Below are 17,744 nucleotides of genomic sequence, written 5' to 3'. Positions count from 1 at the left end.
CCTTCACCTCATATCCTGGACAGCGGCAGGCACAGCTGCTTTGGGTATGGTAGGCCACTGCTACCACGAAAGGGAGAGTAGTAAGCAGCCAGTTATAGGGAAATGTGTACGACACCCTAAATCATTTGGCACAAGCAAATGCCTGCAATGAGAAACTCAACAACTATGGAAAAAGACATCAACCTAAATAGAGCTGCAGGTTTTTTTTTTTTTTAAAAAAAGGTTTTCTTTTCCATTTTTTTTTTCTCCATGCATTTTTTATTGTTATTATAAAAGGGTTACAGTTAATCTAAGTCAGGTAAAGAGTACACTTCTCTTTGGAAAATGTCACCCCTTCCCTCATTCTTTCCCAGTTTTTCCTTCTCTTCCCAGCCCACAGGGTATATAGTTAATTTTCAACATAGTGTCTAGTGAACACCACTGCTGCATTTGTTCACCCTCTGCCCCTCTATTTTTGTGCTCCCCTTACTCTCCCAAAGTCAGATAAATGAACCAATGGGACAAAAGGAAAAGAAAACAAAAACAGCAACCAAGAAAACACCTCTCATTTCCATCTCCTGAAGTTCATTTAGATAAATATTATTTCACATGATCAGATGCACATGGGTATTATGCCTTTGTGTTCCTCTTCTAAGAGTATCCTCCTTTGGTTTCACAGACATAGCTAATAAGATAAATAGAAAGTCTCGAATTTAAAATATACTTAGTGCACTTTCTTCAATAGGTATTTGCCGATTGGTGAGTAGGGAACTCTGCTCCCCTCCCCCATGGCAGGATCCCATTATGATTTGCATCCAAGTTGTGAATCCTAACTCTGTCTTTGAGTGCTCTATAGAAAAGCATACACCCAGAGCCTTCATGGCCCCCACCCCAAACACTTTTTCGTTCTTGGCAACCAGGGTTATATGAATGTTGTGTCTATGGTTTCTATTTTATGGCCAATTTGTAGAAGTGAAGGGGGCCTCCAAAATATTTCACTCTATGAATTATAGATTTCTATGTTGTCTGCCTGGTAAGTTCTGCAAATGCCACAAATCCCCAAAGCCGGACAGGCCTGTGTGGAGCGTGCCAAATAAACAAATGTCTTTCCAAAAGCTTGAGCACAGCAGTAACTACCACCAGATGACAGTCCCAAGTTCAATGGCTTACCCCTGTTTGAAGAGGAGACGGGCAAGAGAAGACTTCTTAGGAAGAAAGAAAGAAAGAAAGAGAGAAAGAAAGAGAGAAAGAAAGAAAGAGAGAGAAAGAGAGAGAAAGAGAGAAAGAGAGAGAGAGAGAGAGAAAGAGAGAGAGAAAGAGAGAGAGAAAGAGAGAAAGAAACCAAAAGAAATCAAGAAAAAAAAATAAGAATGTTCTGGACACGACTTTCATGGGGCCTGTCTACACAGCACGCAGCTGGGGTGGGTACTGTTTGTAGAATCATCAGTGCTGCTTTGTTAAGTCTTAGCGAAATGACATTTAAAAGAGGCCTGAGCTGTGGTTTCCTTCCTTTCTTTTTTGGTTTTGGTTTTTGTTTGTGCTGGTGCTAGGGTTTGAATTCAGGGCCTGGACATTATCCCTTAGCCCTTTTGCTCTAATCTGGCACTCTACCATCTGAGCCACAGCTTCATGTCTAGCTTTTTAGTGGTTAATTAGACAGAAGATTCTTATGCTGTTCTCATGCCCAGAATTTTGATCCTCAGATCTCAGCTTCCTGAGTAGCTAGGATAACAACAGCTATAAGCCACTGGTGCCTGGTTACGCTGAGGTTTTTTTCCGAATGGCTATAGATTTCAATTCCTTGGGGAAACTTTTAAACATGCAGAAATCTGGGCCCTATTCTGATATTAACTGCATCAGACAGAGTGATTGGTTCTCTGTGTCTTTTGGAGGGATGAAGGTGGGAGCCGAGGGATGCCTGAATGATCCTGGAGTCTGGAGCATTGTGTCTCTGATGTCCGCCCTCCAGATGATGACATGTGTCACAGTGAATACATACTCACCTAGAGAACAGGTGTGCTGCTTCACCAAAAGTGTAGGCTAATAGAAACTCAAACCAAATACGGGCAAAGCATTAGCCAAATAATATGCTGAACAGGCACTGACTTTCTTTAATAAATAGGATTATACTTGGTGATTAACCAGCATTTCCTAGTTAATCACAGTAAGAACAGTCACAGGTAAGGCTCTGCACAGCCTGAATTCAGTCCTGTGACGCACTGTCCACACGACTCCCACAGAAGTTCAAGTCACCCCCGTTAATTCTCATGTCCATGTTTTCTGGATGCTGTGGCACAGGGAGCCAGAGACTTTGCACCTCATCTGGAAAAAGGGTGCTGAACATAGGTGTAGACTAGAACTTCCTTTATAATTGAAACCACATATTTGACATTTTCAAATGAAATATACACATAAATATATACATAAAAGAAAGAGAAGAATACTGAATGTCGCAGTAATTTGTGTTGAGAATATGGGGCCCCAGCCTAACAGATGTGCACAATTATAATTGGGAAACTTTGTGATTTCTGTTTCTTTTTCTTTCTTTCTTTTTTTTTTGCCAGTCCAGGGGTTTGAACTCTAAGCCTGGGCACTATCTCTGCGCCTCTTTGTGCCCAAGTCTAGCGCTCTGCCACGTGAGCCCCAGGACCACTTCTGGCTTTTTTGAGTAGTTTATTGGACATAAGAGTCTCACAGGGACTTTTCTGCCTGGGCTGGCTGTGAATCTCAATCCTCAGATCTCAGCTTCCTGAGTAGCTAGGATTACAGGGATGGGCCACTGGTGCCCAGCATTTTGGGATTTCTGTAGCGGTGCTATTCTAGTTTGAGCATGTAATGAAATAAATATACCTCTTCTCTCCCCATGTCATAATTTTTTTTTTTTGGGTCCGGTCGTGAGGCCTGAACTCTGGGCCTGGGTGCTGTCCCTTAGCTCTTCAGCACAGGGCTAGCACTCTATTACTTGTGCCACAGTGCCACTTCCGGCTTTTTTCTTTTTGCTTATGTGGTGCTGAGGAATTGAACCCAGGGCCTCATGCATGCAAGGCAAGCGCTCTACCACTGAGCCACCTTCCCAGCCCCCCATTTCATAATTTTAGTCACTTTAGGCTCTCTGGGCTTGTGGTGTGTGTGCGCGCGCGTGCGTGCGCGCATTTGTACCTGCCACTGGTACAATGGCCTGAACTCAGGGCTTTGCACTTACTCAGTTTGTTTTCATAAATTTGGCATTCTGACACATAAGCCATGCCTCCAGCCCTGCCTTTTGCTGGTTATTTTTTGAAATGAAATCTCACAGAACTTTCTGCCCAGGCTGGCTTTAAACCTGGATCCTCCAGATCTCAGCCTCCTGAGCAGCTGGGATTATAGGTATAAACTACCAGTGCCTGGCAAGCTCCTTATTTTAAGTTTATCTCTATACCTTCCAGAATTCAGGACTGAGACTCCCTCATTGGTTTTTGCCTAGCAAAACCATCTGTGTCTTTCTTCTGTCTTATATACATCTTTTTTCTGATCACCTGCATTACTCCTGCTGCTCAGACCCCTTTCTTCCATTCTAAGGGAGGAACAAACAGGACTCATCTAACAATCCTATTTTCCCTTATTACTATGCCTCTGAGTAGAATGATCTTCCAATCCTCAACTCTCAAATTACATCCTTGTATTTGTCTAATTTTTGGAACCCATCCTCTCCAGGTGCCATGCCAAATATGAACCTTATGCGTCTGTTTTTTCCATGTCCAGTGCTATCTGTAGAAAGATAAATATAGCTATAAATCCTTTACAAGCTCATTTTAGGTCTGATATGTATAGTAGATAATTGGTAGACTATCTGATTATCAATAAACTATTGGGATGGAAATACTATTGTAAAGTATGCTCTTCTGCTCAGTATATATGCTCAGTATATATTGAATTATATACCTATACATGCTCAGTATATATTGAATTATATACCTATAGTTTCTTAAAACATTGTTGTGGAAAAAAATGTATGGTGATATAGAAAGTTCCCTAGATGACTAAAAGTCATGAAACTTTGGTTTCCCCTTGGCTCTAGCATGCTGAGGGGTTGTGCAACTTAGAACAACTTCTTTGGACCAAAGTTTCCTCAAGTGTACAATGATGGTAATGAACTCGATTCTAAAGGTCCCATGCTGATCACACTCTTTCCTGTTAATGGTGGACTACATGGTACTTAGATAATTTAAGGGGTTGAATGAATGCCATCTCACACTTCTAAATATTCCTTGCCTTCTGATCTAAGGCCCTTATCTCAATAATATATGCCATCATTCTACTATTCTTAGGACCATAATAGCCCACAGATTGTATTGGAATACTCAAACAAAGAGGCAATCTTCCCAAGGAGCCAGAAGTAATTTTTTGGATATGATGATTAAACTGCCATCATTGAAGTTCTGAAGCATTTTTCAAGGGGGGAAAAAAGCATTAATTTGATGGAAAACACATGTCTCAGGAGACACTGGGTAAATGCTGACAATGCCCCAAGACAAGAAGATGAGTTATTTCTAAACTACAAATTAACAAACATGAATAATACATATTACTAGATCCACTTTTAATTGTACATCACTCTTCAGGCATCTGTCACTGGTCAGCACACATCATAGACAAAATGTCCATAACATGTGTATCTCCTTGCCAAAGAATGTTATAGTTTCTAAAATTCAGATCTCAGCTCAGTCACAGGAAACTGAGTCCCTAGAGTAGTCAGGGGAATGAAGACCACACCTGTGAACCATGGGGAGCAGAGGGACAGTGCAAACTTCAGAGGCTAAACAAACCGTTCTGAGGGATGATTTCCAAGCACTTCCGTGGGGCTTAGTCTTGCTTTTGCATTCCTATGGTAGCCCTATTGCACTTGTACTTGGTAGTCTCTGCTCACTTTTCTGAGAGCCCTCAAACTCTTCACAAGGCTCTCATGATTACCATTAAATGTAGAAAGCGATACAGTTCTGGTAGTCATGTTTAATCTCATTTCCTTGCATATATGTGTGTACATGCAAGTTTATGTGCCTTGTGTGTTCAGATGAGCACAAAGTCATCTCAAGTAATACTTCTGCAGCGAGTACAGATTCTAGCCATTTCTTGCACTTTCTTCTGTACTTCAAGTACTCAGTCATCCAGAAGTCCCTGTTAAATACAATTCTGGAGATAGAGCTATAGATTTCCTGGTGGCATTAGCGAAAGATTCAGGGTCCTCATATTAGTTTTTGATTTGGGATTGTTCCACTTGTAGTATTCAACTGGCTTTGTACACTAACGTTTGGACCATGATAAGGACTTGTCAAAATAAGCTTAGACAGAAAATATTTCCATTAGAGCCACATGCTGAGTTTGAGTCTTCATTCAGATCTCTACCATCTTCTCTTAATTACACACATCCGCAAATAAAATTCATCTAAGACTTTGCGATTGAAAGGTCTGCTCTTAACATTAAGCTTTAGTTCTTTAAACTTGTTTTAGTTACAAATTTATACATTTAGCCCTATCTAAAAGCTCATTTACTGCAATGGAATGGAGAAGTGTTGATTGTTGATTGGAGGTTTCATGGTTTATAGCAGGCATTGTTGGCATGCGCTAATCATTTAGCTGAGAATGGTCTCTGGGTATCAGTGAGGAGCCCATCATTCTCATTACAAACCCCACAAGAGAAGAGACCCTCACCACAAATGCCCATGAGTGAGGGGAACAGCCACCGTGGCTGCTAATTCTCTACTCATATCAGAGCTGTGTGTAAGGATTTTAAGACAAAAGCTGAGCATGTTCATTGCAAACCACGGGATTGTGTTCTACTTGAAAAGTCTGAATCAAATTTTAGCTTCTTGGATGTGGATTTGTACCAGAAACATATTCTTGGATTCAACTGATCATTATTTAAATTCCTTAAGATTTTTTTAATTTTATTTCTATTTTTTTATAGCAACCCACAATTTAAAACAGCGTGGCAGACTGGTTCTCACCAACTACACCTCTCTATATTCATACACTCCTTCTACAGGGCCTGCCAATCAGGTCATCAGACTTGCTTTGACTAATGAGGTATTAGTAAGTCAAGGCTGAGCCTTGACTTGTCATGCCTCTAAAAGCCTTTCTACACCATATGAATTTAGAGACCAAATTCAAGGGAAAAGGATTGAGCTCTTACTGAATACCAGCCTTTGGTTAGCAGCAACTAACCATCTCCCCTCTACGTTCCACAACTCCAAATTCCATGACTCCAAATTCCATGATGTGTGGTCAAATTGTGGTCTAGTTGATCAAAGCCTGATTCTTGGGGATGCCATATCTCCAACTACATTCTAAATCCCATGGCTCTACGGGTCACATCTGCTTTTCCTTCCTATTACAGCTCCAATGCTTAACTTAATACCTAAAACGCAACAGACAGTAAATGGTGAAAGCATGAACACAGTCAAGATTACAAGAATCCTCTTACCCTGTATAAAGTCACAATGTAACCACAGAACCGGAGCACTGGCCCCACAGCCTCCGATACCCTGTGATCAATGCCTTCACAGGGCTGATGAACTTGGCCTTGACAACCCAGAGAAAATGGCACTTAAACTACGCCTTGGTATTGTAACAGGGACTTAGAGGTTGCTTTTACTAAATGCACAGACTCTTCACTTGGGCCTGCAGATGTCAGATGGATAACTAAGACCAGGACAAGAGCTGATACTTGTGCCTGCATGTTGCATCTGTCTCCTTTTGCTGATCCTTTTGGATCAGATTCCTGCTCAACTCTGCATGTACACATGCAGCTAATCACCTAAGGAGTAATCATCTCAAAACTGGTAATGCAATCCTTAATAGCTACATTTCCCCCATATCCTCCCCATCTCTCCCCTCCCAGGCTAAAGACACCAAAAAAAGGGCAAATAAGATGTTTTCCAAGTTTGCAGGGACATTTTGATCGAAATTGCCAGCTGTCAGCTTTTCCAACATCCTGTTCTACACTACCAGGGCAGCATCTAAAGGCTGTCAGTCACTGTCCTAAACCTTAAGGCTGCACCAATCATTGCTTTCAATCAACTCCATATTGCTCCTCTGGCCTGTTCTTTCTCCGAGTCACTTCTCTTCTGCTTATCTCATCCCAGGATGATTGCCTAGCGGGCATCTCCTCTGATGCAGCAGGGTCCCGCCAAACTGGGCCTGAGCAACTGGATGCAGGCTTCTTGGCACCACTTTTATTCTTTCCCTATTTAATCCTGGAGCTCTTATGAATATGGAAGACAGCACTTAGGGATCTTCCTAGTATGACCATACTAGACAAACTTTCTTGTTACTCTGCCACTTTTTTTCCCCTTCCCTCTGTTTTTTTTTGGGGGGGGGGGACGGGGAAGGGGAAATAGTTGGACTTGGTCTGTTGGGATCCCAAAGCCACTCCTTCAGCTGGGACTCATAACAGTACCTCTAAAACACATACTGCCTCAAAAGGGATATTGTTTTCCCTTTGCCAAAGTACAACTACTACCCGATTCTCATTGACTTGAATGAAGGGACTTTCTAGATCTCTATGTTTGATCTGGCTATATAGATCTGGCTTCTCAGAATGTATCGTGTGTGTGTGTGTGTGTGTGTGTGTGTGTGTGTGTGTGTGTGTGTGTCTATATTATAGGTATGAGATGCAAGGAAAATGCAGCATTCAAAATTAATAAACTTTCTGGGCTAGTGTCACCCCCTCATACCCACAGGGCATAGAAAGACAGAGCAGGAGAATTAGGTATCCGCATCAACTAAGAATAATTGACTTAAAAATATGGCTAATGAACTTCCAGGATTGCTTTAGACTTGTTCCTTCATATATCAACTAGAGGATGCTCTGGTCTCTAGGTACCAGAAAACACAACCCAATTCAAATAAGGAAAATGTATTCTCCTACATATATATAAAAATAAAAGGAAAACACTGTCGCTCTGCCATCTTAGAATGTCAATATGGTTGTCAGACCTGCTTTCCTTGTCTTCCATGATGGCTGCTGGAACTCCGGCCATGGTGAGCAGAATGAGAAAAGTCAGGGAAAGAAAATAGAGTCTTTTCTGGGTGTTCCTGTAAGATCTGAAAACCATACCTAGAAGGCTCCACTTAGGTTCCCTTGGCCTAGTCTATGCCCAGGCATCTCCGCTAACCTCTGACAAAGGAAATGAGACAGGCTTGATTAATCAGAAGTCCCTCTGAGCTGTAGATGGTTGCCTTTTCCTGGGGACAAAACTCAGACAAAGGTTTCCCTACAAAGGAGGAGGCTGTGGCAAGAATGGATGCAGGGTAAGAAAGCAATTGGGTCTGCTATATCCCAGCACTCAAAGGCCTATTGTAATTAATCGTTCTGGATTCTGTTGTGAAAACCATCTTCCCTTGTCCATTGGAAGGGGAATGCGTGGCAGGGCGCTAAGACCCGCAAACCCCGAGCAAGAGTCTAATTTTTGGGGGTGTTCTGTATGCAGCCCCACGACTTCCCCTGTCCTACCACAGGTATGCTGATAGCTAGGGACGGGCAGAGATGAAATATGCCCTGTACATGAAGAGATGAGACGCATTCCCCTTTTCCATAAAACGATCCCCCACGCACTGAAATGAGATGGGGAATCAGTAACAAGGTGAACTTGAGCTGGAAAATTAACTTCACATCAGAATCCAGAATTCATAAGATATTTTTAGGTAGACATGGTAATAAGATATTTAAATCGCTCTCTGATGGAAAAATGTCATACTGCCTACTGCTGCCTACACACGGGGGGCTTTTGAGAACACCTTTTCCACAAGTGAATTAATTTTGAACGAAATGTGGAATCTAGACTCAGTCCACAAGCAGGGAGCTGACCACGGATTCTTTTCACAGTACCCACAGGTGCTAGGGTTTTCTTTAATCTTCCTTGTTTTTTGGTGCTAAGTAAATGTATTTTTTTTTCAGAAACATCCAGTAAGAGAGACAAAGGACTCCAGTTCCTATAGTGAACTGTCCTCACGTTCAGGCTGCCAAACCATGCTTACTACATCATTAAAAATATACATTAAGACCACAGCTTGAAGCTCTGCCATCCCTGGAGATTTTGCCACCTAACTAAAAGAGGAAAAGACGATGATAATTTGAAGAGTGGGATTTGTTTTACAGCCGGGGAGCTCTTCCTCAACCTCGCTCACTGGATGGAGGTAATATTGCTATGACCCCGAAACTGTTGAGGATTTGGACCTGACAAGGCAATGAGAAAGAAGATGGCTGTTAGGAAAGTTTACAATGAAAAAGATTAATGGAAAAACTCAGAAAACAGAGGATGAAAAATGAGGGGAAGAGCCACAGGTTTTAAGAGGTGATGACAGATCTCACACTGAACTCATCTGGTGCATTCAGATTTTCTATTGCTTTTAGCCTGTGCATTTCTGATGCACAGCTAGCTAGCTAACTAGCTAGAGATCACAATATATGTGTGTGTGTGTGTGTGTGTGTGTGTGTGTGTGTGTGTGTGTGTGTATGAATGTAGTATAAGTATCGGGGCTTGAATTCAAGATCTGGGCAGTGTCCCTTTGTTGTTGCTGTTGTTGTTTTGCTCAAGGCTGGTGCTGGAACACCTCCACGTTCAGCTTTTTGGTAGTTAACTGCAGATAAGAGTTTCACAAAATTTCCTGCCCAGGTTAGCTTTGAACCACAATCCTCAGATCTCCGCCTCCCAAATAGCTAGGATTACAGGCACAAGCCACCAACACCCAACTCCCTTTATAGCTTTTTGGGATAACTTTGTCTTTAGAAATGCTCACAGATGTCATGAACCTCAAGGAAACACAGGGGGACTCAGAATGGAAAGAACTCAAGGCTCAAGTCATTCCTTTGGGACTATTAGCTTAAAATTTTCAAACAATGATCAAAGCCTGTTACTAGCTAAGTTCTCAGAAACTGTGCCTACTCTGTTTCTTCAAGTCCTTTCAAAGTTGTTTATATCCCCTTCTGGGGTTGTTTATATCATAACCTTTAGGGCTGGAAGTTAAAGATTGTTATTATAAGCATACATCCACCTGGCCAACCTGTCAAAGTAACCAACCATAGTGTTCGTAACAAGGTCAAGACACCCTCTCTCTTCTTAGGATGCATATAATTCTAATTTTTTTTGTGTGTGTGCCCATCTTGGGGCTTGAATTCAAGGCCTGGGTGCTGCCCCTGAACTTCTTTGCAGAAAGTTAGTGCTCTACCACTTGAGCCACAGCTCCATTTCTGGCTTTTGGGTATTTTGTTGGGAAAAAGAGTCTCATGGACTTTCCTTCCCAGGCTGGTTTCGATTGTGATCTTCAAAGTGTTAGAGGTATAAGTCACTGAAGCCTGGCTATGATTCAAATTAAAAAAAAACATAACAACAATACTACTTGCTCACAACTACAACTGAATAACCCTTCAGCCAGCCATCTGTTCCTCCCTCTCAATTCTAGTGCAAGAACTTCAAATATAAACTCCAGGTACATCATACTTGGGGATGATGTAATCAAGAAGCAATTTTTATCCTACTTTTGTGAGTTGTTCTTCAAGCCAAATTACATTCTTCATCCATCATAGATGGACAATGACCTGATCCAGAAGGTCACATATCCAAAAGAGAAAATATGTCTTTATTTTCAGAGATTGCTCCACTCCCATAAATCATGTAGTGACTGATAAGATAGACACGGGCACTTCTTGTAAACGTCTCATTGGCTACCCAGCCCAGAGGCCTAGATTGAGCATTTTGTACAACCCAGAAAGGACGTTATAACTATCCAAATGGCCCTTGGCAGAAAAAAGGTTCTTAACCCCTGCTAAGCTTCCGAGGAGTAACATCTGGTGAGCCTGCATATCAACTGCTTACACTCTTAACGCCTTCCATTGGCTGCCAGTATTTGCCAATGACCTACATGTTGGAAATCTTCAGAGAAAAATGTAATGAGTTTTTTCTGATCTGACTTTTTTGTACAAAGTTTAGAAATTATTCATTGAAAATCTTTCATTTGCTTGCCTATCTTCCTGCCTTCCTTCCTTCCTTCTTTCCTTCCTTGCTTTTTGTTGTTCCAGTATTAGGGCTTGGACTCAGGACCCAGGCACTATCCTTTCTTACTCAAGGTTGGTGCTCAACCACTTGAGTCACAGATCTACTTCTGGCTTTTTGCTCGTTAACTGTGGATAAACCTCATAGACATTTGTGTCCAGACGGGCTTCAAACCGTCATCCTCAGATTTCAAACTCCTGAGGAGCTAGTATAACAGGTATGAGTTTTCTTATTCACTTTTGTCCTTGTGTGTTGGAAAACATCTGTTTTTGTTTTTGTGTTTGGCCCAAGAATCATCAACTGTTCAACATAACTTGCTGGATGCACCTGAAGCATGGCTGCTCCCCATCTGCCACCCTCTGTGGGCTGTCCTCTCTTTCTTCGGGGGACAGGCAGTCAAGACACAAATCAATCTCAGCTCAAGTTCATGGAAACAGAATTGAAATACATGTTTTGTAGGTGGGGGCAGCAAACTATGAGGGTGACATCATGTCAACATAGCTCACTAGATAATTCCACCACCTTGCAGTGAAGGCTCGGGGGGATAGCGTGGCACCTGTTTTTGCACGTGGAATTATACATAAACATGAGTGTTTGAGGGGGGAAAAATAAACCAACCACAAGAAGACTTGTGGAATTCTTTCAATAATGCCCCAAATTAAAACACTGAACAGGCACTGTCATGCTGGCTTCTCTCACTGAGATGCTCAAAAGCCGTCCTGATGCTTTCCTGTAAGCATGCAGACCCAGAATCATGCAGCATGGCCGAGCTGTTGTCCTGCGAAGCCAGGCATGTGCTATGGATGACAAGACTTTGGCTCCCTCTCCATTGGGGAGGGGACCATTACTGAGAATGTGTTCTGTCCAATTCCCCCATAGGACAGCCCAGGGCAAGTGCGGGATGTCCCGCCCACCACCACCTAGAGACTGCCAGGTAAGGTGGATGGAGCACAGGGGTTGCTCAGCTCAACAGAATGTACAAGACTGTGGTCAAACCTAAGCGTGCATCTCAGCGCGTACCAGGACTTGTGCAGTCTTCATTCTGCCACTGAGCTGCCACTCTAGCTTCTGACTGAGTACTGGGGGCTCTGTGGGAGGGAGGATGCTGACGGCGCTGACCTATGCTGTGGAGTTCTTTGCAGAAGGGGCCATGCTTGACAGTGATGGGACAAGGTAAGAAGGGGGTAAGGAGAAGGAACGTCTGGCCTTGAAGTGTATAGGCAAACCTCACAAAGTTTATTTCTTGACTCATTACTCTTAGAAGGTACTTCTGTGTTTAACAACATCATGTTCTGATGAAGAAACCGAAGCGGGGGGGGGGGGGAGGGAGAGAGGGGGGAGGGAGATCTGGGTCCAACTGAGTCTGGAACCAGATGTCCTGGCCACAAGTGGCCGAGTGCATGCTATGTACAGTGCCACAGGTCATGCCCCAGACAAAGGCATCTGCAGAGGAGGTGGAAGGGTAAAAGCCCACACACTCCCCACTAGACACGGTCTGGCTGTGGGTGAGGGACCACAGTAGGCTGGAGGGATGGGAAGAGGAACTTTATCTGACACCAAGGTCCCACCTGCTCACAGGTATACATGTGTATGGGCTGTGTCAGCTGCGAAGGGAGCCTATTTCTAACTCACCAAAGAACAGTAACTAAGAATAATGAGAAAGGGATGCTGAGGTGGCGCGGAGGTCCCTTTAAGATGGAGCACGTCTAGTTTCACTATAGATCTTTAAAACGTTGTTGGAGAAGATTATCTGGAAAGAGATAGATAGCCCTTTGTACCCACAGGGTGAGTGTGATCAGGACAGACAACAGCAAATGCTGGCGGGCAATGCAGACAGTGAACCCTTCGACACTGCGGGTGGGATGTAAAATGGCGCAGCCTCTTTGAAAATCACTTTGTCAGTTTTGCAAAAATTCAAGTAGAGAGTTATATCTGACTTAGTAACTACTCCTAGGGACATTCCTAAGCTAGGGCCTCCTAATGTTTTTACACAGGTATGCATAACAACATTATTTATAGAGCCCCAAAATATCCATTAAATGATAACCCAAATGTGGTCAACCCATACAGTAGAATACTACACTGCCCCATAGAGGAATGATGTATAGTTACCTGCTATGACGTAGAGAACCTTGACAATGATGCTGAATGAGCATTATGTCGAATGCATGAAGCCACATGTGACTCCGTGGGTATGAGATGCCCAAATCCTATAAGCATATGACAGAGACAGAAAGTAGATTGGTGGTTGCCAGGGTTTGGGGGCTGTACAGGACGTGAGACTTGACTGTCAGTGGGTACAGGGTTCCTTGTGGGAATGATGAAAATGTTCTGAAATTGCAAAGTGGTAGTAGTTGCACAATTTTGTGAGCATACTAAAAACTGCTCAATTGTATACTTCTAAGGGGAGAATTTCCTGGTGTATGAATGAGCTCTCCGTTTAAAAATCAAATGCTGGTTATGTGCCAGTGGCTCACACCTGTAATCCTAACTACTCAGGAGGCTGAGATCCGAGGATCATGATTCAAAGCCAGCCCAGGCAGGAAAGTCTGTGAGACTTATCTCCAATTAGTCACCAAAAATCTGAAAGTAGTGCTGTGGTTCAAGTGGTAGAGTACTAGTGTTGAACAAAAAAGCTCAAGGACAGTGCAGGACCAGCACACAAGCAAAACAATTTTCCCCCAAATGCCACTGTAACATATTATCTTTGTTCCCCCATCAAGAGACTTCCAAACAGCTTCTTTCCACCCCTCTTCCATGTCTTTGCTAAGCGAAGGCTGTGTTTCCTGTGGTAGGTATCCACATCGTTGGCCCTGGTGCTGATGGTGCTGGGTCTGAAAGGAGGGTTGTGCTATGGACCCAAGAGATATCCACCCATGGTTGGACCCAGGGTGGGGATGCAGGGCTTGAATGGAGCAGAGTAGAGGGAGGCGGGGCTAGAGGACAGACACCAACTCATGGAGGGCGGCTCTCCACATCTGAGCCTCCATGCTGAAGGCTCTTTGTCCCTATTCTGTGCTCCCATGACCCACAAGGTTATCCCGGGGCCCTCCAGCTTAGAGGAACATCCCCAGGGCAATCACCTGGGGCACTGAAGGCTGGTTCCTCTCCCGAGGCATGTATTCCAAATGGACCAAGAGAACCTAATTCTAACAGCTGTCTTATTCCTAAGGAATGCCCTGGGAAGGAGAATCTTTGCAGATGAGATACCAGTCTGGTACACCATCAGAGCTGAACGCTCTGTGTACTAACAACACATAAACTAGTTCAGGTAAACTAGTTTTGATTTGTACTGGACATCATCTCTAGCTCTTAGAAATTTTCCTGTCTGTGTATTTGACTTAATAGTCAATAGTACAGAACTGGACATTACATATTTTCAATTTACTCTTTTCTATGTATTTAATTTTCTCAAATCTACTGGGGCAATAGCCCTGTATTTCAAGATTTTTTCCCCATCAGGGTGAAGGACAATGTTCAGCCTGCAAAAGGGGAGGAGGAGTCCTCATTCCGTTTGCCTGGCTGCCACTAGCAATTGGCCATTAACTGATGCTATTTAATCGTTCCTTGTTAGAAATAATTAATAGACTTGTCTTATGTAGTATCAGGAAATGCCTCTGAGAACACTGCAAGTCACTGCATCTAATCAGCTCTCCCGCTATCTATGTTAGGTGCCTGGAATGGCTAATGAGGGAAGCTTACAATATGAGGGAGGCCACTGGCTCCCGTGGCTCACCTCGCGCCTGTGTGTCCATTTGGCATACCAGATGGGAACCTAGCCAAGGTAGTAACAGAGATTAGTGGAGATAACTCAGACAGGCTTCCCATCACCATCTCTTAAAAGAACACACAGCAAAAAACAAGAAAAAAAAAAGCTTGCTTTCCAAGGAGCAGGCAAGAAATGACCATGAAAGCATGCTAGTCTCCGCCTGTCATCCCAGCTACTCAAGAGGTAGAGGTAGAATGATCATGGTCTGAGTTCACAGGAATAAATGTGTTAAGCCTTTATCTTTAGCTGGAAAATAAACTAAAAAGCAAAAGGAGTGGGAGTGTGGTTCAAGAAGTAGACTGCTTGGTTTCTAAACACAAGGCTCTGAGTTCAGTCCCCAGTCTCTCTCTCTCTCTCTCTCTCTCTCTCTCTCTCTCTCTCTCTCTCTCTGTCTCTCTCAACACACACACAACCACAAGTTATTAAGAAATGAAAGCAGAGAAAGCTCACCAGGTTTGGGAGGGTAGCAGTGGTGTGTGTGTGTATGGGGAACCTATGGCTCCTCTCTCTTCATTTTGGGGCAAGTCAGAGACAGTGTGCCAGGGACACAAAGGTGCCCAGAGAGAGACCACACTGGTGAGAGTGTGGAAGATAGATCAGAGGAGAGAAACTGAAAGCCCGGAAGCAGCCCTAGCTCTCTCAAAATGTCACAGCAAGTAAGATGAAGAGGCTCACGATGCTGTTGTGTCCTCTAGGCATAAGACATTAGCAATGAAACAGACTCTCCCTCCATTTGAATATGGGATTATCTCCCTATAAATGAGCGAGATGAAACTTTGCTAAGGCATTCCAGACTGACAGGGAGAAAGTGGAATGGAAGGGGGCCGCATTCGGCTCTTACGGGGCCAGCTTGAGCTGCTGGCCTCTCTTGAGCACTCACACAGGATGGGATCCACCAGCCCTATGAGGTGGGGGTCATAACCACCCTCCGTTTGTGGGTAGGGAGACTTTCAAGAGGTTTCTTAGTCTTCAAGAGCCCAAGTTCATGTTCTAAAGCCAGAGCCTTTAGCTAGAGTGTCTCTCAATCTTCTGAGACCCTACATAAAGAATAGCAACCTAACTTGGTCTGTAAAGGAACTAAAACCTAACCCAGGGGTCTATTCCAACAGTGAGCTGGTTCTCAGCCAATCACAAGCCACTATGAGCTTCAGCTAATTACGGTCTGCCAACTGATCAGACCATATCCAAACAAGGCAGATTCCTACCTTGAAACAGCCCAGCTATTTCTGCACTTCACTTCCACACTCTGCCTATAAATACATTGCCCGTGTTACATAGTGGAACTCTGGGAACCTCTTCTATTTCTGAACACCGTCCAATTCATGAATCATTTTTTGCTCAAATAAATTCTGTTAAAATTTAATTTGCCAAAACTTCTTAACCAACACTATGCTAATAAATACAGGTCTTTAAGCCTCTATCTGCTTTACTCTCTTCCTTAAACTCAAACTAAGCTATTGTAATTGGTGAAAATAGCTTGAAATGGACCCAAATCACCTACAAACACCTTAGAAAACCTAAGAGGCTTGACACCAAAGCCATAAAAATTAAAATGTATTTTAAAAAAAACTCATGATCACCAGGCACATCTGGCTCACGCCTGTAATCATAGCTACTCTAGAAGCTGAGAGCTGAGGATTGCAATTGGATACCAGCCTGGGTAGGAAAGTAAGACTCTTATCTCCAATTAACTGCAAACAAGCAAAGAACTAAAAGCCAGAGGTAGACCTGTAGCTCAAATGGTAGAGCACTAACCTTAAGCACAAAAAGCTCAAGGACAGCACCCAGGCCCTGAGTACAAGCCCTAGGACTAGAACAAAAAGCAAGCAAACAACAACAAAAATATCTTAATGATGATAAATTACTTGTTTCATGAAAGAAGTTAAAATGCATCAAAATAAACAGTAGGAAAGATAGTGCACTGAGTAACTGCTTTAGAAGACAAATTCATTTGAAAAATCTATGGATCCTTGCAATGGTCATTTGAGGGACCATATAATAGTCCCTTTATTCACAGGGCTGGCTCCCCATCCCCAGTGGAGGCTGGAAACTGCATACAGTACCATGCTTTTCCTTATGCATACATATCCATGACAAAGCAGACTTGTAAGGCACAGTAAGAGATTAACAGCAACAAATAACAGTAAAATGGGGCAATCTGAACAGCATTGTGTAATAAAAGCAATCTGAGGGTGCTCTTCCCAAACACCATACTCAGCAATACTTGCTGTTAGGATAACTGATATGAGAGGGTGTGAGTCCCGAGTGATGACAGGAAGAGAGGTGACAGGAAGTGGAGCTGTAGCATTATCCACTAGGTGATACAACAGGGCTTGTGTGACACACAAGCTCTGGGATAGTACTACAGCCAATCTGATATCCAAGACAGCTACTAAGTGACTGAAGAGCAGGTAGCAGGGACAGTGGGATACACTGGACAAAGGGATAGATACCTCATAGCTCAGGAGGGACAGCACAAAATTGTATCTCAACCTTGGTGCTGGTGGCTCATGCCTGTAATCCTAGCTATTCAGGAGGCTGAGATCTGAAGACTGAGGTTCGAAGCCAGCTGGGTAGAAAAGTCCATAAGATTCTTATTTCCAATTAACCAGCGTAAAGCCAAAAGTGAAGCCGTGGCTCAAGTGGTGAAGTGTGCACCAGTAAAAAAACTAAGGAAGAATGCAAGGCCTTGAGTTCAAACCCTAACCTCAGTCCCTTCCCCAGCCCAAGGAAAAGGAAAAAATAAAAAAAAGGCAGCTTATTGCTCAGCATGGTGTGAGATTTAAAACTTATAAACTATTTAGTTCTGAATTTTCCATTTAATATTCTTGGACCATGTTTGACTATGAGTAACTGAAACCAAAGAAAGCAAAACATCAGATGAGGTAGAGGGAGAATGCTGTGTTAGTCTGATTCTTTTTGATGTATAGAAAATAGCATATACACCCTCTTTGATGCTGGCCTAT

At 43.1% G+C, this 17,744-nt stretch overlaps 1 protein-coding gene across 1 annotated transcript in view; it reads right to left on the bottom strand.

Moving 5' to 3' along the window:
• The window catches only part of Ust (uronyl 2-sulfotransferase), a 256,159-nt gene that overhangs the window by 106,546 nt on the left and 131,869 nt on the right, over positions 1 to 17,744 (bottom strand). The gene's annotated exons all lie outside the window — the stretch shown is intronic.

The sequence above is a fragment of the Dipodomys spectabilis genome, unplaced genomic scaffold (genome assembly GCF_019054845.1).
Source record: "Dipodomys spectabilis isolate Male_0828 unplaced genomic scaffold, ASM1905484v1 ptg000001l, whole genome shotgun sequence".
Classification (NCBI taxonomy): domain Eukaryota; kingdom Metazoa; phylum Chordata; class Mammalia; order Rodentia; family Heteromyidae; genus Dipodomys; species Dipodomys spectabilis.
This window is presented reverse-complemented; position numbering and strand designations above follow the sequence as displayed.